General features: G+C 41.6%; 1 long non-coding RNA gene across 1 annotated transcript; it reads right to left on the minus strand.

Moving 5' to 3' along the window:
- Positions 1–4,160: 4,160 nt before the first annotated feature.
- On the minus strand, positions 4,161–20,368 carry LOC132329264 (uncharacterized). Its single transcript, XR_009487004.1, has 3 exons — positions 20,112–20,368; positions 18,935–19,113; positions 4,161–6,977 (listed from the first exon to the last, which is right to left on the minus strand). It is a non-coding gene; the product is annotated as an uncharacterized LOC132329264 (long non-coding RNA).
- Between the last annotated feature and the right edge of the window lie 730 nt (positions 20,369–21,098).

Below are 21,098 nucleotides of genomic sequence, written 5' to 3' on the forward strand. Positions count from 1 at the left end.
CACAAGGACAGTACACACATTAGCATGGAGCCCAGCACCACATCTCACCATCCTGAGAAGTGCACACCATGAAGGGGGAAGATCACTGTGCCTGCATAATACCCCTTAGCAGGGATACCCATCAGTCAAAAGCCTTAGAGCCAAACACAGACCTCAGGCAAGACCTAATTAAAAAAAAATAATATTATAGAACTGCCTGCAACAGGATCAAAGCCATAGTAGAAATCCTGCAGTCAGAGGATCTGGCTACACATGGCTCCATGCTGGCCTGGGGAGACAACTTCTTCCTTCAGAGCAGCTCAGAGAAGCAGAGGCTGTTTCTGCCATGTGTTACAATGCTCAATGACAACACTACAGCAATGCATTATGCAAGCAGGATGAGTAAGAATGCTGGCTGTGCCAGGCAGCTATAGAGATCTGGAGTGTCCATGCTTGCATCCCTGCAGCAGGATACAGGTGGTGTTGCCTAGAAATGGAAACCACCCCAAAGCACTGGCTGGGTAGAATGAGCCAGTAAGTGGCTAGTGATCACTGGGTGTTGCCTCCTCTGCCTAAAATTCCCTAGTTTTGAAATACCATGCTTGTGAGGAAAGTAGCTTACCTTTTCCTTCAGTATGTCCTGAGAACAATGACAAGTGCAGTATGTCTGGCATAGGACTACCTGATTGTTTCTAAAATGGAAGGACAAAGGGTTAGCATTCAAAAAGACCATTATTGTGCTGTTGATCTCAGCAGAGGTGAATTTGAATAGGAAAGGAACATTACTACAGGAACACATAATGTAAGCCTAATACCATAACTTCCAGAAGCTCCTAGAAGCTGCATAGGTCTCGTTTTCCTTTGGACAGCTCTTCTTTATTCTAAAACAGATTTTGTGGAAAGTTAGTTGCAGGGAATTTACATCTGCTTTACCTGCTTTCATTACTGGTGACAGAGAACAGCAACTGGAGACATTTGCAGATGATTACATTTTTAACATATGTTTTTGCACAGCTTAGGAGTCTTTGCTTTTTTGCAAAAACTGCTCATTGATTAAAACATGAACTTGGATGCTCAAAATGCTCCTGGCCAACTAAGAAGCTGGGTGACCTTGGATATTTTACTTAACAACTATATATTACTAAAAGACATCTTTCTCTTATAAGGTTTTTTTAGAATAAGAAGGTTGCAACTTTCAATGTGGACAATACATGTTTAAGAAATATTTTTGTATTGATAAAGCATGGGTCCTGGATGACTTTGTTTGGTTTGCTTAATCATACAAACACTGAAGTAATCAGGGAGCTGATTGAAAGTGTTCTGCATAACTTTGTTGAGAATACAGCAAGTTGTTCTAACTATAGTTGTTTTAGAGAGCATCTTGACAGAAAAGGACCTTGCAGTTCAGAACCAGACAATTTCTGTATGGCAGCCAGAGATCTCATAGCATTTATTCCTTTCCTGCTTTTATGTGCTTCTGCATTTCTGGTCCCTTCCCTGCCAGGATTTTAAAATGACTATGCAGCTTGGAAGCTTCAATTTCTAGACAGCTCTGAGGTGCCCCCTCAGCGCCTAGATGTTCCTGTCACAGGCTGCAGGTACAGTAGAGCAGGAGGTGCAGGCCCAGAAACAGGCTCAGAGTTCAGTCTCTTTTCTCCCTAGAGATGCAGATGTGCAAGGCAGGAACTGTGCAAGGCTGCTCCACGTTTTTGTGTGTTGCTCTTTGTATGCTTCCATCTGGGAGAAGCTCCAGTGAGCCTGGGAATACATGTATATGAATATATTTACATGTGTATAGGGTGCTAGTTTACACAAAAATATGTGTTCTGCTTTTTTGCAATCCTGTAACATGTTAGAGACAGACTGACAGCAGTCAGACCAATGAATCTTGATAAACATGTTCAGTTCATCCCTGGGTGCTGGAGGTCCTAAAATAGTGACCAATATGTCCATGTGACCATGTGGCCACCAGCCTGATAAACTGGGTGTTTTGACTTATGAACAGAACAACACAGACAGGAATAGTAGATAAGTAATGAGATCCCCTCTGATTCTGGGAATCAAGATTTTCACTCTCCAGCAGAGCTGGTGCTAGCCAGTACCCAGATTCTGGGATTTGCCCCATTCAAAGCTCAGCTCCCTTAGGGGAAGCCATGGGAATATGTATTGAAAGGCTATGGAAAAATCTGCTAATACTGGAGGTTTCTTCTATGCTTACCATTAAGCCTAGACTGAAAACATGGGGAGAAATTGCCCTTTAAAACCCACGTTTTTAATCTTGTCTGGTAGAATCATGGATATTTTTGTCATTCATATCAGAATGTAATTCATCTTCTCTCTCCTTTCAGGATGAAATTCTACTTCTGGCATTACAGTTAATGCCACTGCCTGTCCTTCAGAAAATGTGGGGCATCGCCCTCGTTCAACTGCTCATTCTTGCCGTGCTGTGTTCTTCTCTTTCCTCCCTGAGAAACTAAAGCACAAAGCCTGACTGCATGACTGCTTGCTGCAGGGAAGGAGAACTACTCATGGCATAGGAGTGGCAAAATCTAGAAGAGAACTGAAGCAGTGATAAAGACACAGGCCCAGGCTCCTGGTCCTTTCCCATCCCACGTGCACACCCTGGCCCTGAGCACTGGGCAGGAGCAGCCTGCAGCAGGTCTTGCCCTGCCAGGGCCCCTCTCTCAGGTACGTGTCAGTCTCCAGTGGCTTTGGCCACCTCCCCAGCACTGGGAGAGCTGATACTACTGTACCTTACAGGGTAAAGAAACCAACAGACAGAGAGGGGTCCAATGAGACAGATATTCTCAGATGAAGTCCTCATCTAGTCCTGTATTTTACTGTGGTTTATTTGTTTTGTATTGAATTCTTGTTCTGTAGGAAGTCTTTTCTGGAAATTAAGTACCTGAACAGAGGCCAAGCTGGACTCCCTTTGGCTACTGCTGTTGCGAATGCAATGCAAGAAGTCTCCCAGCACTCTCACCTCCTCACAGCAGTACCCTTGGACTATGTTTCATACCAACCCAGGTGTGAGGCTCATGTGTAAATAATCTTCTCTCCAGACAACAAAACAAGGGAAAAACAGAAAATCTGTATAATGATAAATTCGATATAGAAATATAAGATCAAAGCACATCTATAAATGTTTCTTCTTTTTAGTCTTCCTCCCCCTCTTTTATACCAAGCTGTGTTGAGATTGGTCTTCTTTTAAATATTTTTAGAAATATTGAAATAACTGATGCATTGTAATACCAGTAGAGGCCTCACCATGGTACCCTTAGGCATTGTTCTGCTATTTCAGGCTCTGAAACAGTGCAGTTTGATAGAGTGAGAAGATCAGAAAGCTTTGTCTTTGTCCTAACTTGATGTCTGTGTCCTCTAGGATCTGCTTAAATGCCCTGGGACTTTTGCTTAGTTCTTTTGAGCATTATTCTGGTGCTATGAGAGAAGCAGAGACCATGAGCTGGGACCATGCTGCATCTCCAGAGGCAAAGAACCTTTAGGGTAATTATTTCTTTGCCTAGGGGTTTGGGGGAAGCTTAAGGCATCATTGTGCCTTAGGATTTCAAGCTATATCAGGGATCAGAAAAGCTACTGGCACATATCAGAGTAGCTTCCACAGCCTAAATCAGCCCACAGCCTCCAGAGCAGCACATGCTACATAATATTTCCTGCTCTTAGTGCTTTTCCTTTCATCCCTGCCATCTTTTCCAGACCTCACAAGGCATCAGTACTGGAAGCACAGCAAGGATTGTTCTTGTCTTTAGTTACTCAGCTCTGGGCCACATATGCCTTTAGAAATGTACACCACAACTTGACCTGGGGCAGAATCTGCCCCTGTTCAGCTAGATTTCCAATTATGTTCAAATCAATGATACAAACTCACTACAGAAAAAATCTAGAGGGATTGATTTCATATAACGTGAGGAATTATTTACAGCACTAACAGAGCAACTGTTGCACTGTGCAAGTGGCTGTGCATCTGTTCCTATCTTTAGGTATTCAAACCAACATTAGAAATAAAAATATATAACAAATAGGTAATGAATATAATAAAAGTTTGCAAGCATAGTCATTCAGATTTTAAATTAATTCCCATAATTTCTGTTCATTCCCATCATCAATGAATATTCAACAAAGGGTTCATGGACAAAATTGTTCACAAAAATAGCTTGCTTTAATTAAGTGATGCAGCATATTCACAGAAGTTAATTTCCTATTCACAACTGTCAAAATCACATCAGAAACCTTTCTTTAATAATTTTGTCGAGCCTAGCAGGATAGAAGGACCTTCCACTGGACCTCTGTGTCCCACCAAAGTGCTTGAGCTTTCTACATGGAGGAACAAGGTTCCCATCTAACCATTTTCTATTTGAAATTCTGCTTGATGCTGTTGCATATCCACAAGAACCCAAGGTTTTATATAATCTCATCCTCTGTGTTCTTGCCCAATGTTTGTCATCAAAGCCCCCTTCTTGAGCAAAATGATTTAAGCAATTGCAGCAATTGCCCAAAGCAGTGGCTAAGGAGAAAACATGACTGAGTATTTGATTTCTGTGAGCAAGTGTGTCCACTGTAGAGAGAAAAACTCAAATTAATGGTTACCTATGGCAGAAAGCCAGGACCATGCAGGAGCTGTTTGTGCAAGGAAACTCAGAAAACTGATTTTTAATTAAAATGTATTGAGATGGTGCATTTTGTGGATATCTTTTGTAACCAAACAGGGATCTGTAAAACTCAGTTTCCATAGACAACACATAGCCAAAAGGCATGATAGTTCTTTCAGAAAACACAGGTAGGTGTTAAAAAGCTGATATTTAGCTGATACATGAAAAAAAAGATTTAAAAAAAAAAGGAGATGAAAAAAGATGACAGGGGAGTTAAGACAAGGGAGGCTGGAGTGGGAGGTCAGTAGCCATGGCTGTGGAGTCTGTCTGGAGGGGCTGTCTGCCCTGTGAGCTGAGCTACTGCCTGGGCTGAAACAGCAAATGGAGGAAGGAGAAAAAGCATTTTCTGGTCTAGCTAAAATAAGATTGCTGAGTCTGGACCTGGCCACAGAATGGTGTGGCACCCTGGCACAGTGAAGGGTGCCAGGAGCCACTACACATATGCCCAATACCTGCTTGAGGTGAGTGTAATAAAAACATTTGATTATTAGCAATAAATTATTCTCTATATAATCACATATTTCTGGGTCAGTCTTAAGGAAAATGCTACTGAACCTGTGCCAAATCAATGTATAGACACTTAAAATTGATTTAAATTCTTAGCTTTTCTTCTTCTCCAAAACCAGAGATCACTTACAAAGATGGAGCAGAAGGCAAGAAATGACTGTGTCTGAATGGTTTAGTTATGATAACAAGCTTCCTGAATGGGCTGGAGACAATATAATTTATATGGATTTTAATGTTGGTAATATGTATGATTTGCTCTACCTCAAGAAACCTCTGAGGCAGGCAAGTTATTCATATCCAGATGCTGAAACATGACAAGATTAACTCTGTGTCTCATGCAGATAAAAAAAATACAGATTTGTGGGATTAATTACTTTATTTTTTGGCTGAAGAGGAATAACATGAACAATTTTCAGAAGAAAAGAGTTTGTGTTTTGCAAGGTGTCAGGCGAGTCTAATGTCAAAAATGGCACTGGGTGTTGCAAGGCGTCAGTTCAGAGGCATAAAACAACTAAACCCAGAAAACAAACTGAGGCAAATTCAAAACTTTGCTGTCCAGCAAGAAAAGGATTTCACCAAAATGAAGGCATTTACATTTGAAGAACTCTTTGGAAAGCCTGCTCAGTAGGGAGCTGCTCTAGGATTTCTGTCTGTAGGGTAAGTGGAAGAGCCCTAAAGGTTTATCTGCAACAACAATTTTGGTAGTAACTTATCATTGCTAGCCCAAAGCACTGAATGTAATAATAACACTGAATGTAATAATTTACCTGACTATAAACAACATTTCTCTCCTAATAGATGAAAGGGGTGGAGAACAGCTCATCAGAGTGTTTGCTTTCTTCTTTGTTGACAACATACACTTCCAATGGGTACATCTAGAGAGAGACAGTACAAGATAGCACTAACTGCAAGCAGTTGGGAGGAGAGGGGAAAAGAAAATCCCTTGATAGAAAGCTGGGAACATTTATAGCCAATTGGTATTTTTGAATGGAGCTAAGAGTACAGTTTTCCTGCCTTTTTGGCTATAAATAAATCACCAGAAATAGATACAAGTGCTGGTGCAACTGTGCAGTCTGATTTTCTACCTCTCAGCAGGATAACCTGCTGAGGATATGGAGGACTGTCACTGTCCTGTATTTTGTTTTGAAGCAGAGAGTCTCAATGAGTTGATCAGAAAGCAAATGTAGACTGAGTAAACTGAAGTGAGTTCATATAATATATGAAAATCTCACAGGTCTCAAAGATTAAACTCAAATACTGAGAATACACTTGTCAGTATGCAAACTTCCAGACTGAAAAACTCCAGAAGTTACTGCCATCAATTGTTCTTGCCAGCTCCATGGAGGGGCTTTACTTTCTTAGGGTGTTCTCAGCTCTTTCTGAAAATTAGACATCATTGATGTGCTACTGATTTTGTTTGTGCTCTTCCAAACCCTGGCTCAGGTTCTGCCTTCCCAAAGTATCCCAGCAGCCATTACTTGTGGAGAGTCAGATGAGGATGAAGCCTTGTTTCTTGACTTTGATACAGTGCTGTAACTTAAAAAAAATTTACTGATTCAGCTTACTCAAGTATCTCTGCAGAGAAGCTGCCACGCTCTTGACAACACATCAGTGTGGTGTTATGCTCCTGAAGGAGCTGAATGCATGCTAGATGAAAAATGCTCTTCATTTTCTGCTTGAATCTATGCAGCTTTCATGGGGATTTTTCTTAAGCTCACTGCTGGTCTTGGTCACACTCTGTGTCAGCAAAAGCAGACAAGGTTTGCCCTTGTTACTGCTGAATTCAGATGACTTTCCTTGGCCGAGGTCCTGGATGTCAGGGCTCTGCAGCAGAGGAGAGGAAGGAGAAGGGGTGTGAAACTTCAGAATTACCAGCTATGCTTGTTTGTGCCCAGAAGGCAGCCCAGACTGAAGCCATTGCAGCAGGTCACTGTGCCAGTCCAGCTGGCACTAGGGGTTGCCACATGAGCCATGGGTGTTGGAATATGTAATGCCACAATGATGGCTCTTCTGTCCCCAGTGGTTGCTTTAAGTCATCTTTAGTCAATTCTACAAGTGGGGCCTTATTTGATAGAAAAACAAGTGTGGTGTTTCCCTTGCTGGACCTGCTGGACTGGCCTGCTTGCACAATCCCTTTACAGCAAATCCTTTTACACCAGTTCCCCCTTTAAACATGGATTTTTTTCACTGTGGCATCTGATAGGATACAGTTACTTGAAAGTGGGGTGACAGCCTTGCAGTGAAACTTGTTTGAGAGTCTGTGTTCTTGCACTAAACCAGCAAAATCAAGTAGATTTCTGATACTTTTTTCATTGGTCTGTATTATTCTAACTACTGCTATGTTATCAATGCTTCTCAATATTGCAGAGGAAGATAGAAGGCCTGTTTATACAAGCAAAGACTTTTAACAGATGTAACTGATTGTTTTTGTAGCCTAGATAAATGTGGACTTTTATTGGGATGCAAAGGATTACCCTCAACATCCAAAGGTGTGAGCAGGCAAGTGTAATCTACAGCTGCTCCCATATCTTTTGCCTTGATTAGAAAGAGAAGGATTGAAACCTGACCTCTGGTTATTAAATGGCCCTTGGGAGTCATCACTGGTACCCAAATAAATGTGGTTTCCTACAAAGAGCATAAGGCAAAAAGCCTAACCACAGCACACAAAGAGAGAGATCTGAACTGCAGGGAAATTTGTTCTGAGTGTGGCATCAAACAAAAGCTATCTTGGAATTTGTGATTTTTGAGAAGAACCAGGAAATAACTAGAGATGGTAAATGTGTTTAAGAGATTCCCAGTGATAACCTGATGTGTTTTTAACATCATGTAGCCAAGGGCTACTAATCTGACTGGAGCCTGGATGGAATTGCATCATGTGTGCTGTTCAGGAGTTTAAATAGCTCTAATAATCTCATTGACCTTAAGGAATATTGTGATTCCTTCTAAGTGTGGTTTCTGTGATGAGCCTTGTGTAAGTCATAACAGGCAAATGAGTGCCTAACTGTGTGCCAGGATTGTTCTTCTGCCTGAGAAGTAGCCAGCAGCTATTACCAGACAGTATCCTGCCTTTAAATAGTCTATTTTGCCTTTTCTGTTCTCTCATGAAAATAATTGAAATACCATGGACTGGGGTAGAAATCAGGAAATAGGCACTATTCAATGAAGCAGTTGTAGTTTGGTTGTTGTTAAGATGTGATAAACAGTTAACTGTATTCAACATTTTTCTAGTGCCAAGAACTGGGATCTATAATTTTAAAGTTTCAGGTGTGGTTTTTTTTTTTTTTTTAAGATGCAAGCAATCCTCAGGTTACGGAAATATATTTCTCTCTGTATAGATTTGGTATTTACATCACAGATACCTTGGTGAAATATGGTTGTGAGTGGTGCTTGCTTAGGTTTCATTGTATTTTACATTCAGAGCAAAAGGTGCAAAAATCTCTTGCAATGAAAGAGTTACTCAGACTCGGTGCATCCTGAACTTCCCTATTTGAGAAAGACATGAAATGGACTTAAATATATGATGAAAAAGAGTTCTCCCATGAGGAATCCATTTTCTATTTTCAAAAAAGTGGAAATACATCTGTAAAATGGCTGTGATAGGGGATGATTAGGACTTGCTGGATCCAAAATGTGATTTGTGAGATCAAATCTTCTCTGATAGCAAGACAAGGATGAAATATTTAAAACTTAGGTTTTTTAAAATTACTAAAATGACTAAAGTCAGTTCTTTCTACCCAGCTTGAGAAAGAAGTTGAAAGTTAATTTGGTTGCCAAAGGATAGTTTATAAGACATCTGTTTTCAGAAATGGCTGAAGCATTTGATCAGCAAATCACTTTCTGATTCTTGAGCCTTCTGCTGCATCTAGACTTCTAAGAGGATGACCTTTTCATATATAATGGCAAAACCATCCATGAAGTTGTTGGGAATTAAATATTGGTGAATTTCTTTTTTAAGACAAAGATTCAGCTTTCATAATTATAGAGGGGAAAACAGAAAAAAAATAAAGGCTGACTGCTGAAGCCTCAGAATCCAGGAAGCAACATAAAAATATTGATATTATTTGTTGAATTTTATGATTTTAGGTGAATTGTGAGCCTAATTAATGATTAGTTCCTCTCTCCCCCTTTGAAGTTAACTTTTTTTCCTTCATGCATTATCAGAGTGGTGTTTCTACCATCCTGATGGGCCCAGCCCTGGCTGCAGTGGGTCCATGCTGGAGCTGGCTGCCATTGGCTCTCTTGGATGTGGGGAAGCTGCAGCACCTTCTCACCTTCTCAGAAGCTTCCTCTGTAGTTCTGCCTGCTACCCAAACCTGGCCATGCAAACCCAATAAAAATATGGCATGAGGAACTGAATGTTGATCATTTTGACCAGAAAATTATTGTGATGATTTTGGTGCCCTTGGCACTATTGCAAACCATTCTTTTGTATCTTTTCCTTAGGAACATCCTAATAGCTGGGAACAAGATGGCTTAAGTTTTGGTGGGAGGTTAGCAATTCTGGCATCAGTGAAATTTAACAGGAGTGCCGTTAGTCCAACCCCCAAATCAACCTCCAGTAAGTTTTGATTTTGCTATTATAGGATGCATTAAGCAAGCTGACAAACTTAGAAATCAGCTGCATTTCCTAACTATAAGAAGGTTGAGACAGGTAGGTGTCTGTCTTTTATTCACCTTGTCTAGCTTTTTAATCCACATCTAGCTAAAGTCAGTATGACGTGGCTGACATTGAATTTAAATATAATTAATTCTTTATGTGATTTGTCATACAAGTAGGGGGGAGAGACAATAGTAATGTCTCCACTCAGAAGAAGGAATGCATTGTGAAATCCCCAATTTTATACACCAGAGAATTCACACAGGAAAAAGCAACCATGAATTTCCTGCAATTGGAGCCAGCTTTGCTCAGAATTTGTGCCTATTAGGCAGGACTTACATCGATCATAAGGCACAAATTCCTAGGAAATTGTTTCCTTAGTTTTTGTGTTCTAGAATTCCTCTTAGTTTTGAGTAGTAAACCAAAGATAGCAGTAGTGTTCTCCTCTAACTAAAGAATTGTTCCAGATAATGTTTGCAAAGTTGTGTTTGAGGAGAGAGAAATTGCTGGTGTAAATAGAGCATGATGTTCCACTGACAAGAACCCCAGGGGAGATGAAAGCCTGGTCTGCAGGGGTGTCAGGACCATGCTGAAGGACCTTGCCAAAAAGAGATGGAAGAGTACGGAGAAGGAGAGGCAAGAAATTGAGGTAGTCACTTTAATGATATAAGGAATAAATACAGAGGCCCGAGGAAAGAAACAAAACATTCTGCCCAGTGACAGAGTTAATGAAATCCTTTCAATCCTTGTTCTGCAGTTGAATTCCCTCGTACCAAATTTTCCAGTACAAACTGATAACCAATATTTTTTCCAGCAGCTGGGAATTCACAGCATCTCTTTCCTGGGTGGATTCACTGTGTCTGAGTAAGGGCTGAGCTTCAGTTTCAGCACTACTCTGTGGGAAAACTAACAAGGTTTAGAAGGGGATTGATAGGAACAGGTAGTGCACTGGTGTTGGTTTTCTTTGAACAGTTAATTTATATTGAGTCACTGGATGGCTTGGACATTTTTCCGCAGACCACAATTTATGTTATGCAGGCTTTCTCTACAATGGTGCCTAAGGTAGCTGTGAGAATGCATTTTCACATTTTACCACTCAATACAAGATCATACACTCAGAGACATAATAACACAAGAAAGAAATTTCTAAATTTTTAAAAATGTATTTGTACCTAGTCACACTGAGTTTCAAACTTAGGCAGTTACAGTAATCGTCAGACTCTCAAGGCTACAGATATGGGTTGGCATAATAAATAGAGAGTAGATGAGCTTTTATAAATTTTTTACCTAGATTTTAGACTTGTGCATGTGTTTCAAAGCAAATATAAGGTTTTAAATTTCCATTACTATGGTTAGATGTTAATCAGAAGTAAGAGGAGGAAGTAAAAAATAACTTTGGTGAACCTACATACTGCTTAAAATGCATTATCCTAGCATCACATAATCATAGAATTATTTGGGTTGGAAGGGACCTTAAAGATCATCTAGTTCCAATTCCCCTGCCATGGCCAAGAGTACCTTCCACTAGACCAGGTTGCCCAGGGCCCCATCCCAACTGGCCTTGACCACTTCAAGGATGGGGCATCCCCAACTTCCCTGGACAATCTATGAGAGGGCCTTACAGAGTAAAGAATTTCCTCCTAACATCTAGTGTAAATCCCCTCTCCTTAGTTTAAAACCATTCCCCCCTGTTATATCTCTATCAGCCTGTGTAGGGTCCATCTCCAGCTTTCTACAGATCCCCTTCAAGTGCTGGAAGGTGCTCTAAGGTCTCCCTGGAGCCTTCTCCTCTGCAAGCTGAGCAAGCCCACACCCTTCTTATCTTGGGGACCCCAGGGCTGGATGCAAAACTCCAGCTGGGTTCTCACAAAAGAAGAGTAGAGGAGCAGAATCACCTCCCTTGGCCTGCTGGTCAGGCTGCTTTGGATGCAGTCCAGGATGTGGTTGACTTTCTCAACTGGAAATGCACATTGCTGGGTTGTGTCCAGCTTTTCAGCCCCCAGGACCCCCAAAGTCTTTTCTGCAGGACTGCTCTCAATGAGTTTTTCTCCCAGTCTGTGCTCATGTCTAGGATTTCTCTAACCAGGTGCATCTTGCACTTAGACTTATGGAACATCCTGAAGTTCTTGTGGGCCCAGGATTATCTGAGCATTATCCAGGTCCTCCTGGACGGCATGCCATTCTCCTGTTGTGTCGTCCACACAGCTCAGCTTCATGTCATCTGCAAACTTGTTAAGAGTGTGCCCAATCTCACTGTCTATGATACTGATAAAGGTATTAGAGCACCAGTCCCAAGACAGAGCCCTGAGAGACACCAGGAGGAGGCTCATCATCAGTCTCCACTTGGACATAGAGCCATTGACCACAACTCTACCTGCCTCCATCACACCAATTCCTTATCCACTGAATACTCCAGCCATCAAATCCATATCTTTCCAATTAGGAGATGAGGATGTCATGTGGGAACGTTTCAGAGACCTTACAGAAGCTGGTGTTGATGACATGGGTCAGTCTTCCCTCGCTGACTGTTGAAGTCATTCCATCATAAAAAGCCACCAGATTGGTCAGGTATCACTTACCCTTAAATTAGCTAGTCTTACATGCCAGAGTTGCAGCAAGGAAACCAATTATTTCAGAGAAAGTCTGGTCTTGCTCAGTTTGGGAATGTGGGGTCAGAAGCTTGGCATGGTTAGAGATTTTATATTCACTTGGAGATTTTTCAGGTGCTGTTCCCCATACCATAAAGCCCCTCAAGGTGGGTCAGGGTGAAGGCAGTGCAGGTAGGAGGCAGCAAGACAGCTGCTTGAGATCCCTCCCTCCAGCCCCTCCATGCCCAGCAGCCTTCACGGGCAGCTGCTGCGCTTTGCACCAGCCCCACACCGGGGCAGGCCTGGGGCACCTGCAAGTGGCAGAGCCCAGGAGCCCTGGGAGAGGTCATGGCAGGGGCTGGCGAGCAGGACAGCTGTGGGGTGCTGCCAGCACATGGCGTGCACTGCTCCTGGTCCTGGGTCACCCGCAGCCTGGCAGCATCTCGCAGAGGTTCAGTGCAGTGCCGTGTAGGAAATGCTGCTTCCCACTCAGGGTTGCCATGGTGATGGGGAAACAGGCACCGTTTCAGGCTCTTGGCAGCAGCGCCTGAAGGGAGCAGCCAAGGCGTGGGTGAATGTCAGCCCTGCTCCACACACTCTCACTATAACCATTTATATGTATATATATATGTGTGTGTGTGTGTGTGTGTGTGTATAAATACATATATACACACTTTTCTGCTAGAAAGCCCTTACAGAACCAGTATGAGGAAGTAAGTTAACGATTTATATGAACCAGAAAATCAAGAAGGCAGTTTACGTCGGGGAAATCCTAATTTTGGAAAAAAACACCCACTCCAACATTCACCATTCAATACAATGCAGCATTTAGTTCTTTCCACTGCTGCCAGCTGTGCAACAAGCACGGAAGAATCCCAGTGCCCAGCAGCACAGTGGTGGTGGGAAGGCAGCCCCAGGCTGAAAGGGTCCCAGCAGCTCCTTGGCCATGTGCAGCAAAGGACCCTCTGCAAACAAGAGGGGCTCTTTAGGTGAAATGCAGGGCACCTTGGCATGCCAGTGATCCCACAGCCCTTGTGCTTGGCCTTGCAATGCTCACAGGACCAGGGAGCTTTCAGCTGTCAAAAGGAGACACAATCTCACCACAGTGAGGTCAAATCACTAACAGTGACTTTCTCCAACACATTGGCTACAGGCAACTGCCTATAACTATTCATGTTTGTGACTTATGCACCCCTTTAACTTGCTTTTGAAGAATTAATATAGTGAAATCTTGTCATTTTTCTTGTTAATTCTTTTCCTGAAAAATCTCTGTATATCAGGAGTCACATTTACAAGTGACCCTGCAATAGCCAAGCAAGTTGTGCTTCAGCAGGAAGGAGACCCTGGAGTAACAGCTGGTCTGCAGTGAAGGGATATTTTCCCTTTTGTGATGCTGTGCTGTTCAGCTTTACTCCAAGGATTTTTCTGATCCAGAATGCAGTGAATTGTGAATTCTAAGATGGTTTATTTTCCCTTTGTTCAGGTGATAAATTGGAGATGTGAATAATTTTCAATTTATTCCAGCATAAATCAAGAGCATCCTGTTGAACCTGCCAGAGTTTTACTGATAGAAAGCTCTCCAGGCTTTCTGGCCTCAAAATCAATACCAACTCTTGCAATTTCTATTTGACAACATTCACCTTTGACGCAGGTCATAATTTTTTGTCATTTAATATGTCTCAGTAGAGCAGTTCCAAGTAAACTGACATAGGACTATGGACTACTTGTAGGTTTGAAAACCACTAAAATGACACCATAAAGCAGGAAAGAAAGCAGTTGGTGTTATGATAACAGTAATCAAGACCACAAAAGTGAGATACATTTAAGCTTAATAAAAAAGGACTTGTATACATTGTAAATTTTTTTTCCCTGATGTTTTCCATCTTTACAAATGCAATTTTCTTACAACACCTCTGAGATACATTCTCAGTACTGTAGGTTTCTACCTAGTAGAAATCTGCAGCTGTTTCAGTTTCTAGAAGAAGAAAACAGAAACACAAAAGAGAATTCCTCAACTGGAATTTAGCCAAAATTTCAGCAAAGTCGAGTGGCAGAAGAAGTGAAGAATTTAGCAAATTAAGTAAAAAAATTATAGTAAAAAAAAATTTACTTTGGCCTAGCTCACTGCATTATGCTCCTCAGATGTTGCTGATATCTCAGCAGGAGATTATGTGTTCATGGGGTTGTCCTTAAAGCAAATTGAATTTGGGGCACTCAGACTCTCCTGGTTTGGCACTTCTGTGGGAGTGTCTGAAATACCATGCAAAGATGTCAGTTCATATTTAAATTACTACAAAAATTCATTTTGTGTGCCCTTGTGATCATTTGCACTAGTCGACAGTTATTTTTTTCCATCTGAGGAGCTTCTGTCACTCCACTCTCTGCCCTGTTTCTGTGTAGGATTCAGGTGAGGATTTGGCCTCTGTAGAAGAATTGCCAAGAAATAGGACAGTGTGTGTCCTCTTTCATTCTCTGCCCCATTTTCCCAAGGGGCATTAGTGCTGCCTCTGAAGGGATGCTTGTCTGGTGAGCTGGAGCAGTGAACCTCAGCATGCACAGCACTGCCTTTTTAGCAGTGCATCACCCCAAATGCTTGACTTGTTTGACAGGTGTCTGTGATTCCAGGTTCTCTGTGCCATATATCCCCCTTGTTAGGGAAGGATGCCATGGATGTGCAGAGTGAGCCCTTACTTGCTTGGACAACACAGGGAAAAAGCTCTTGGGTCTTCTTGCTGGAGAGGCAGAGAGGGGAACAGAGCAAGAACTGAGGTCTGGGCAGGGATGAGTGGAGATCTGAGGGATTTGCAGGGTTGGAAGTTGGTATCTGCTAAATTACTTGACTGACAGAGAGTTAAGGGCACAAGGGGTCTAAGCAAAACATTCAGAAGACAAATCCTGCCCAAAATGCAGTCACATAGAGCTGGCATAACTATAGTGATTTTGAAGGCAGTCATTACTTGGGTCTGAATCGTGACTTTTAAATTTTTAACCACTGACTCTTACTTACCTGGGGCATAATATGCTTCTCTATCATTGTGCTGAGTCCCAATGCAGAGCTTGGCCAAATTTAGCATTATACTTTGTTCCTTTTTTCTTAGAGTTTGCTCTCACCTTATGTACAGAAAGATCTAAATTTGCTAGAGCTTTATCACCTGCTTCAGAAAGAAACACCTCATTTTTCTCACTGAATCTGCAGTGAACTCCAAACAGCCAGGGCAAGCTGAGTACACTCGAGACTCATGAAGTCAGAATGTCAGTGCATGTAATAATTAAAAAATATAGTACTGTTAGTTACTGTTCCCTGCAGAGTTTTAACTATAGTTTAATGCTGTGGAGCATATAAACTAAACTCCTTCATAGATTCACTTTGCCTCTTTCTTTTCTAGGTTCTCAATTTTGCTTTGATACAGTTTTTTTATTGTAAAATATGTACCAAAGGGAGGGTGGGAATGTTTTAATCATTCAGATTTCATTAAGAATCTTTAAGTTGAAACCAAATGAACATTTCCTTGCTTGAAGACTTGTTCATCGCCACTCAGAAGCACTGAGTGGGCAGCTCACTGTGTCCCAAAGCCTTGTCGTCTCAGGAAATTGTCCTGGACCTGCAAAGGTAATACAAGACATACAGGGCAAGAGGGGCTTGGGTGGTATCAAACTCTTCAGGCTGTCCCAAGTTTCCATCTAGATGGACCACGATCAAATCTGGTTTTGTGGTTTTTTTAATGTCTGAAGTATTGTCAGCTTGAACAATGACTGCACAATAACAAATGAGAGCAAGGAGGAGGAAGTGAGCAGTCTAGTTTTGTGGTTTAGGCATAACAAAACCAGATTAGAGCAAGCAGGCAAACAATATATAGAGCTAACTTTGTTAAGGTAACTATAAAACATATGCAAACCTATGGAACTTATGATCTAAAAGCATTCAAAGTAAATTGGATATTTAAATCTAGTGATTGAGATCTAGGGTATTTAAAGGACAATATATGACACTTTTGTGTGAAGAAATATGTACATTCCTTTTTAATAGTCTGATATCTTGTGGTTTGACAGGCAAAAATATTTTGATAATTTTATATTCATAATATCCCATTAAACTAATAGATTACTTCATTCACTATTTTTCTTGTTGCTATTAAAACTGGTCTATGTTCTTTCTGCAACTGGAAAACTCCCCTCCCACAAGCACATACCTCAGTCACTCACCTAACTCAGTATCCAAACAGTCTGGTTTATCAGGGTCAGCCAGCTCCGGCACATTCATGACCATTTATCCACTATTGAACTGTTGCACTGAAAATTTACTAATATTTTGTGCTGCACTGCTGTTTTCAACAGCCGTGAAGAGATTCCCATGACAGGCTGTCATTTCTGTCTTCTCACATGTAATTAGTTTTCCATGCCATTAAACAAAAACATAAAATGTTTGCTTTTTAAAAATGTTCAAGTTGGTGTTATGTTTGAGCCACAAGTGGAAGCAAAACCACTGGATACCTTGAAAGCATATATTTCAAATCAGTGCACTGTTCCAAAAGGGCTATCACATTGCTGGGTTTTGTACAGCATATCAGAAAGGCAATGCCTTGAACAAGGCGCAGATATCAAATAAAAGCTGCTTCCTTACAGGATGAGACCCTGGTGAGGCATCCCTCAGCTAAAAGACAGCACGGCAGCCTCCTTGGATCTCACACTGGCTCTCTACAAATGCACTCTCTGGTCTCATGAAAAGTCAGTCAATGACTTTTACTCTTCTACTGGAGATTTGACCATGTTTTCAATGTGTTTAACTTTGCAGAGCAACATGAAGTTTTAGACTTTACTTCTGAACCTGAAGAATCGAAGCTAAGCTGCCAATAGTGTAACAGAGAGGGGCTAATTAAAACAGATTCCTCATTGAAGGAAGGGTTCCCTACTCAGTTTCAGAGGACAAAGCTCATCTGAGCTGGCAATATTATGGCTTGCCTCTGCTCACATCCATACAGTTTAGCTCTCCTCTCACTCACACAATATGTCTAGGACAGACAAAGCAGATATGGGTTAAACAGTTAAAAATGCAAAGTATTTACTGGAGATTTGGCTTGAATTTAATGTATTGTCCTGTCTCTTTCAAGTGTTGCTATTCTTTGCCTTTCTCATTTCCCATGCCTCTCTCTGAAAAACTGTCCCAGATAAAAATTCCCTCTTGGCATCTAGATTCTGTGGGGCAGTGCAGGATCTCGTCACCTCCATTCTGTTTCCCCCTTCCACTCTGACAGCAGCAGCCTCTGGTAGAGAAAGATTTGGTATCTGCAACTCCCATTGTCAGTGGCACTATTAAGTATAAACTCTTTTCCACAGGAAGGATACCACAGAAGCCAGGAAGGAGAGTGTGGATTCTGCTGTTGCAGGTGTAGGAATTGCTGCTGCAACAGGAGATTATTCCTATTTGAGCAGCATCTTCAAATCCAGTAGGCTTCTGACAGCCTTCTTGTAGAAAGAAATGCTGAACCTTTTCTGGGTATTAATTATTCACCACTGCAGAATGATTTAAAACACATGTGAGTTCTCTTAGCAAGCAATGCCTAGTAAATATATATGCTTTGAAAACCTGAATTAGTTGTGTTGATGGTAATATCTGTAGAGATTTCAAGGGGCTAGAATCTAATCTGGACTACTCAGTTTAGTCAAGATAGCTTGGGCATCAGCATCTCCAATAAATAATTATCATATTTATACAGGACTTCTTCACGTGTCTTAATTCCTCTCTCTAAGTACTCATAAGGCTTCTATCACTACTGCATGCAAATGTGATGTAGATCTTCCATAAAATTAACTTAGTGGAGCTATTCTCGATTTACAATGGCATCAGTTAAATCAGAACTGAATCTTTCAAATATGTCTCTGCAGAGGGCTTTGAGCATTATTCAGAGAGTTGTAAAAGAACCACAAACAAAGGTGTTTCTTCCAGGAAGCTGAACAGATGTACTGAACTGTGCAATGTAAACACAAACACCTTACAACTAGGGCATGGTCCCTCAGACTCACTCCAGGCCTGGGTACAGAACAAGGTGAGATAAGTAACATGAATGGAAGGTCTTATTTATTCTTCTGACTTGTTGCAACAGAGAGAATTACTAGAGAGTGTGTTGAGTGACAGTTCTCTTACAAGGATTGTCTTGAGAACATTTTAACACTGATAAAATGGTGACTAACATTTCAGAGCTGTAACAACACTGCAGAAAGGCCACTCCTTGGGAATCAGTCCAGCAGAGTGAGAATAAGCTACAGAACACAGGAGGAAAAAGACCTGTAGACTGAAGGGATGAGAACTAGTGAGAAATACTAACTATTAATATATGAGGAGTAGTCCCCTGTACCATGTCCAAACCCAAGCTTCCTCCACAGGCCAGTCAGGATGTGCCAGGTCTGGGTGTCCCTCTTAGTCCTTTACATTGCACTATGGTGCCCTGGCATTCTGTGCAAGACCAAAGGTGAGTTGATCTTTGTAAGAAGAAATGAAATAGGTAGGGGCTGCACAAAATGAGTCCAAATCTCCTCCTGCAGCACCTTCCCCTCCCAAAGCCCTCAGCCCTCAGAGAGGCAGTCTGCCTCCTACTCACCAGCCGACCTGTTCATGGCCACCTGAGCTGCCAGTTCCTTTGCTCAGCACCCCTGCTGCCACTTCTGCTGGGAAGGAATAGAAATCTCTCCTGCAGTGTGTGAGAGCTTTTCACCTCCGGTTTGCACAATTACAAATGAAAATCCAAGGGTAAAGGCAGAGGGGGATGTGAGAACAGGGCTGGAAGAAAAGAAAGAAGGACAATGTTTAAATCCTGTTTAAAGCAGCCATGCTGTGAGCTTGCCCTAGGTGACTGTAGTATATGGAGTTTGTAGGGCCTTGTACTGTAGGACTCTGCTGCCTTTGGGATGTGATAGTTAAAATGGTGAGTGCACACACACATGCACAGAGGGCTGACTGCTTGTACCTGCTAAGGTTCTCACTTTGCACATTCACAGCTACAAAATCAATAGGTCTTGTGTCCCAGACAATTTAAGAGTGGCTTTATTTTTTTTCCTGACTACCCTCCTTACCAGTTTTAATTGGAAGACAGCTTTTTCCTTTATTTTAATTGCCTACCCTAAACTATAACAGTAATTTTCTGTGTGTTTCACTGTCCACAGAGATGTTCCAGAACAAATGGTCTCCAAACCTTAAATACATCTAATTACTGTGTAATTCACCTATCTGTGGGCAGGGAGATTACCTTCAACCTGCTTTAGGCTTTTAGCAGGAAAGTGGAAATTAAACATCTATTCAACAGTCTAGTTCTCAAGGGTTTTAATTTTTTTTTTCTTTAATGATGTTTTCTAACTACATGTATTAACATTATTTATAAGAATGACAAGAAAATTTCCAAGCCATTGAATTTTGGCCTTCCAATTTAAAAAAAGCCCAAACAACCCTCAATACAGCATAATAGTAGCCTAAAACCCTAAAACCTGCTAGCTAAATGCATATTGTGTCTCCCCCAGAGAGAGGGACTTTAACAGCCTAGTTAAGCAGTTGGAACAGATGCTGCATTTGGGAGGCCTGAAGCTGTGGACAGGCTCTGCCAGTCATTTCTGCTATGAAAACATCAGTCAGCCCACAAGTACAGACACACTAGCATAGTTCAGCTGACAAGCTGTCAGTGCACTACTTTCAAACAATGCCCTCACTTTTTGCTTTTGAAGCTTCCAGTTTGGCCTTGACTGCATAGTTATATATAAAAGTCATATATATATATTATTACTTACATGTTTCTCATAAAATCACTGGAAATGGATTATCTCTATTCTGCATCCTTTACTTGAGGGTTCCTGGTGCATAGAAGTTTGTCTTTCTCCAGAAAGCTCAAATGAGTTCTTTTATCATAAAATATCTGCTGGTGTGGCTAAGAAACAAGAGCAGGTAAGCCTTCTGAAAGATAGCAAATGACAGAAAGGGGCTGTGTACCTGCAGTACAGGGCAGCAAGACACCTGTGAGTTTCCCCTGTTCATCTCTGGGGCATGTGCCAGCTCCTCCCTGCAGCGAACAATCTCTGGGCTTGAGCAGTAACCAGAGCATTAGAGCAAGGTCAGACCTTGACGCTGTTAGCAAACCTGCCTTGTGGTTCTTCCAGGTTCCTCAGTGGGTGTGGCACAGCCTGTTGGGTCACTTCACAGGGTTGCTTCTGTGGCATGAGACAGCTGGTTCCCCCTTGTTTGGGTTCTGCAGCTACCAAGCACCAGTGGATCTGCCTCTTGGCTGCTGTTGTGTCTTTTGGAGGCTTTGCAAAATGAATTATCAAAAATACATTCCTGGCCAAGTTTCAAACACAAAACAACTTTCTTTATGGTAGTAGTGATGGGTGATTCTTAGGAAATAAATACTTGACAATATTACCACATAATTTGACAAGTTACTACATGTGGACAAGTGCAGTACATGCTATTCTTACCTGCGACTGAAGTGTGAGGCCAAAAGGAAGAATTTAGTAAATACCTGATAGCAAACAGAATGGACTAAGGCAGACTACCAGAAAAAAAAGCCCCAGAGGATGTAGAAAATGAACTGCTCAAGAAGGTTTAGGAGCTTCTTATTTCCACAAGTTGAGCAGATAAATTGATATAGGCAGAAGCAAGCTGAAAAAATACATGTTTGGAGGAATTTTTCCATTTCATAATGTTCTACTAACCTGGAAGTGAAAATTATAAATCCTTGAGAACAAGCCCTGTATAAAGCTGTTCCAGGTGAATGTTGG

This window comes from Haemorhous mexicanus, chromosome 6 (assembly GCF_027477595.1).
Source record: "Haemorhous mexicanus isolate bHaeMex1 chromosome 6, bHaeMex1.pri, whole genome shotgun sequence".
NCBI classification, from domain to species: domain Eukaryota; kingdom Metazoa; phylum Chordata; class Aves; order Passeriformes; family Fringillidae; genus Haemorhous; species Haemorhous mexicanus.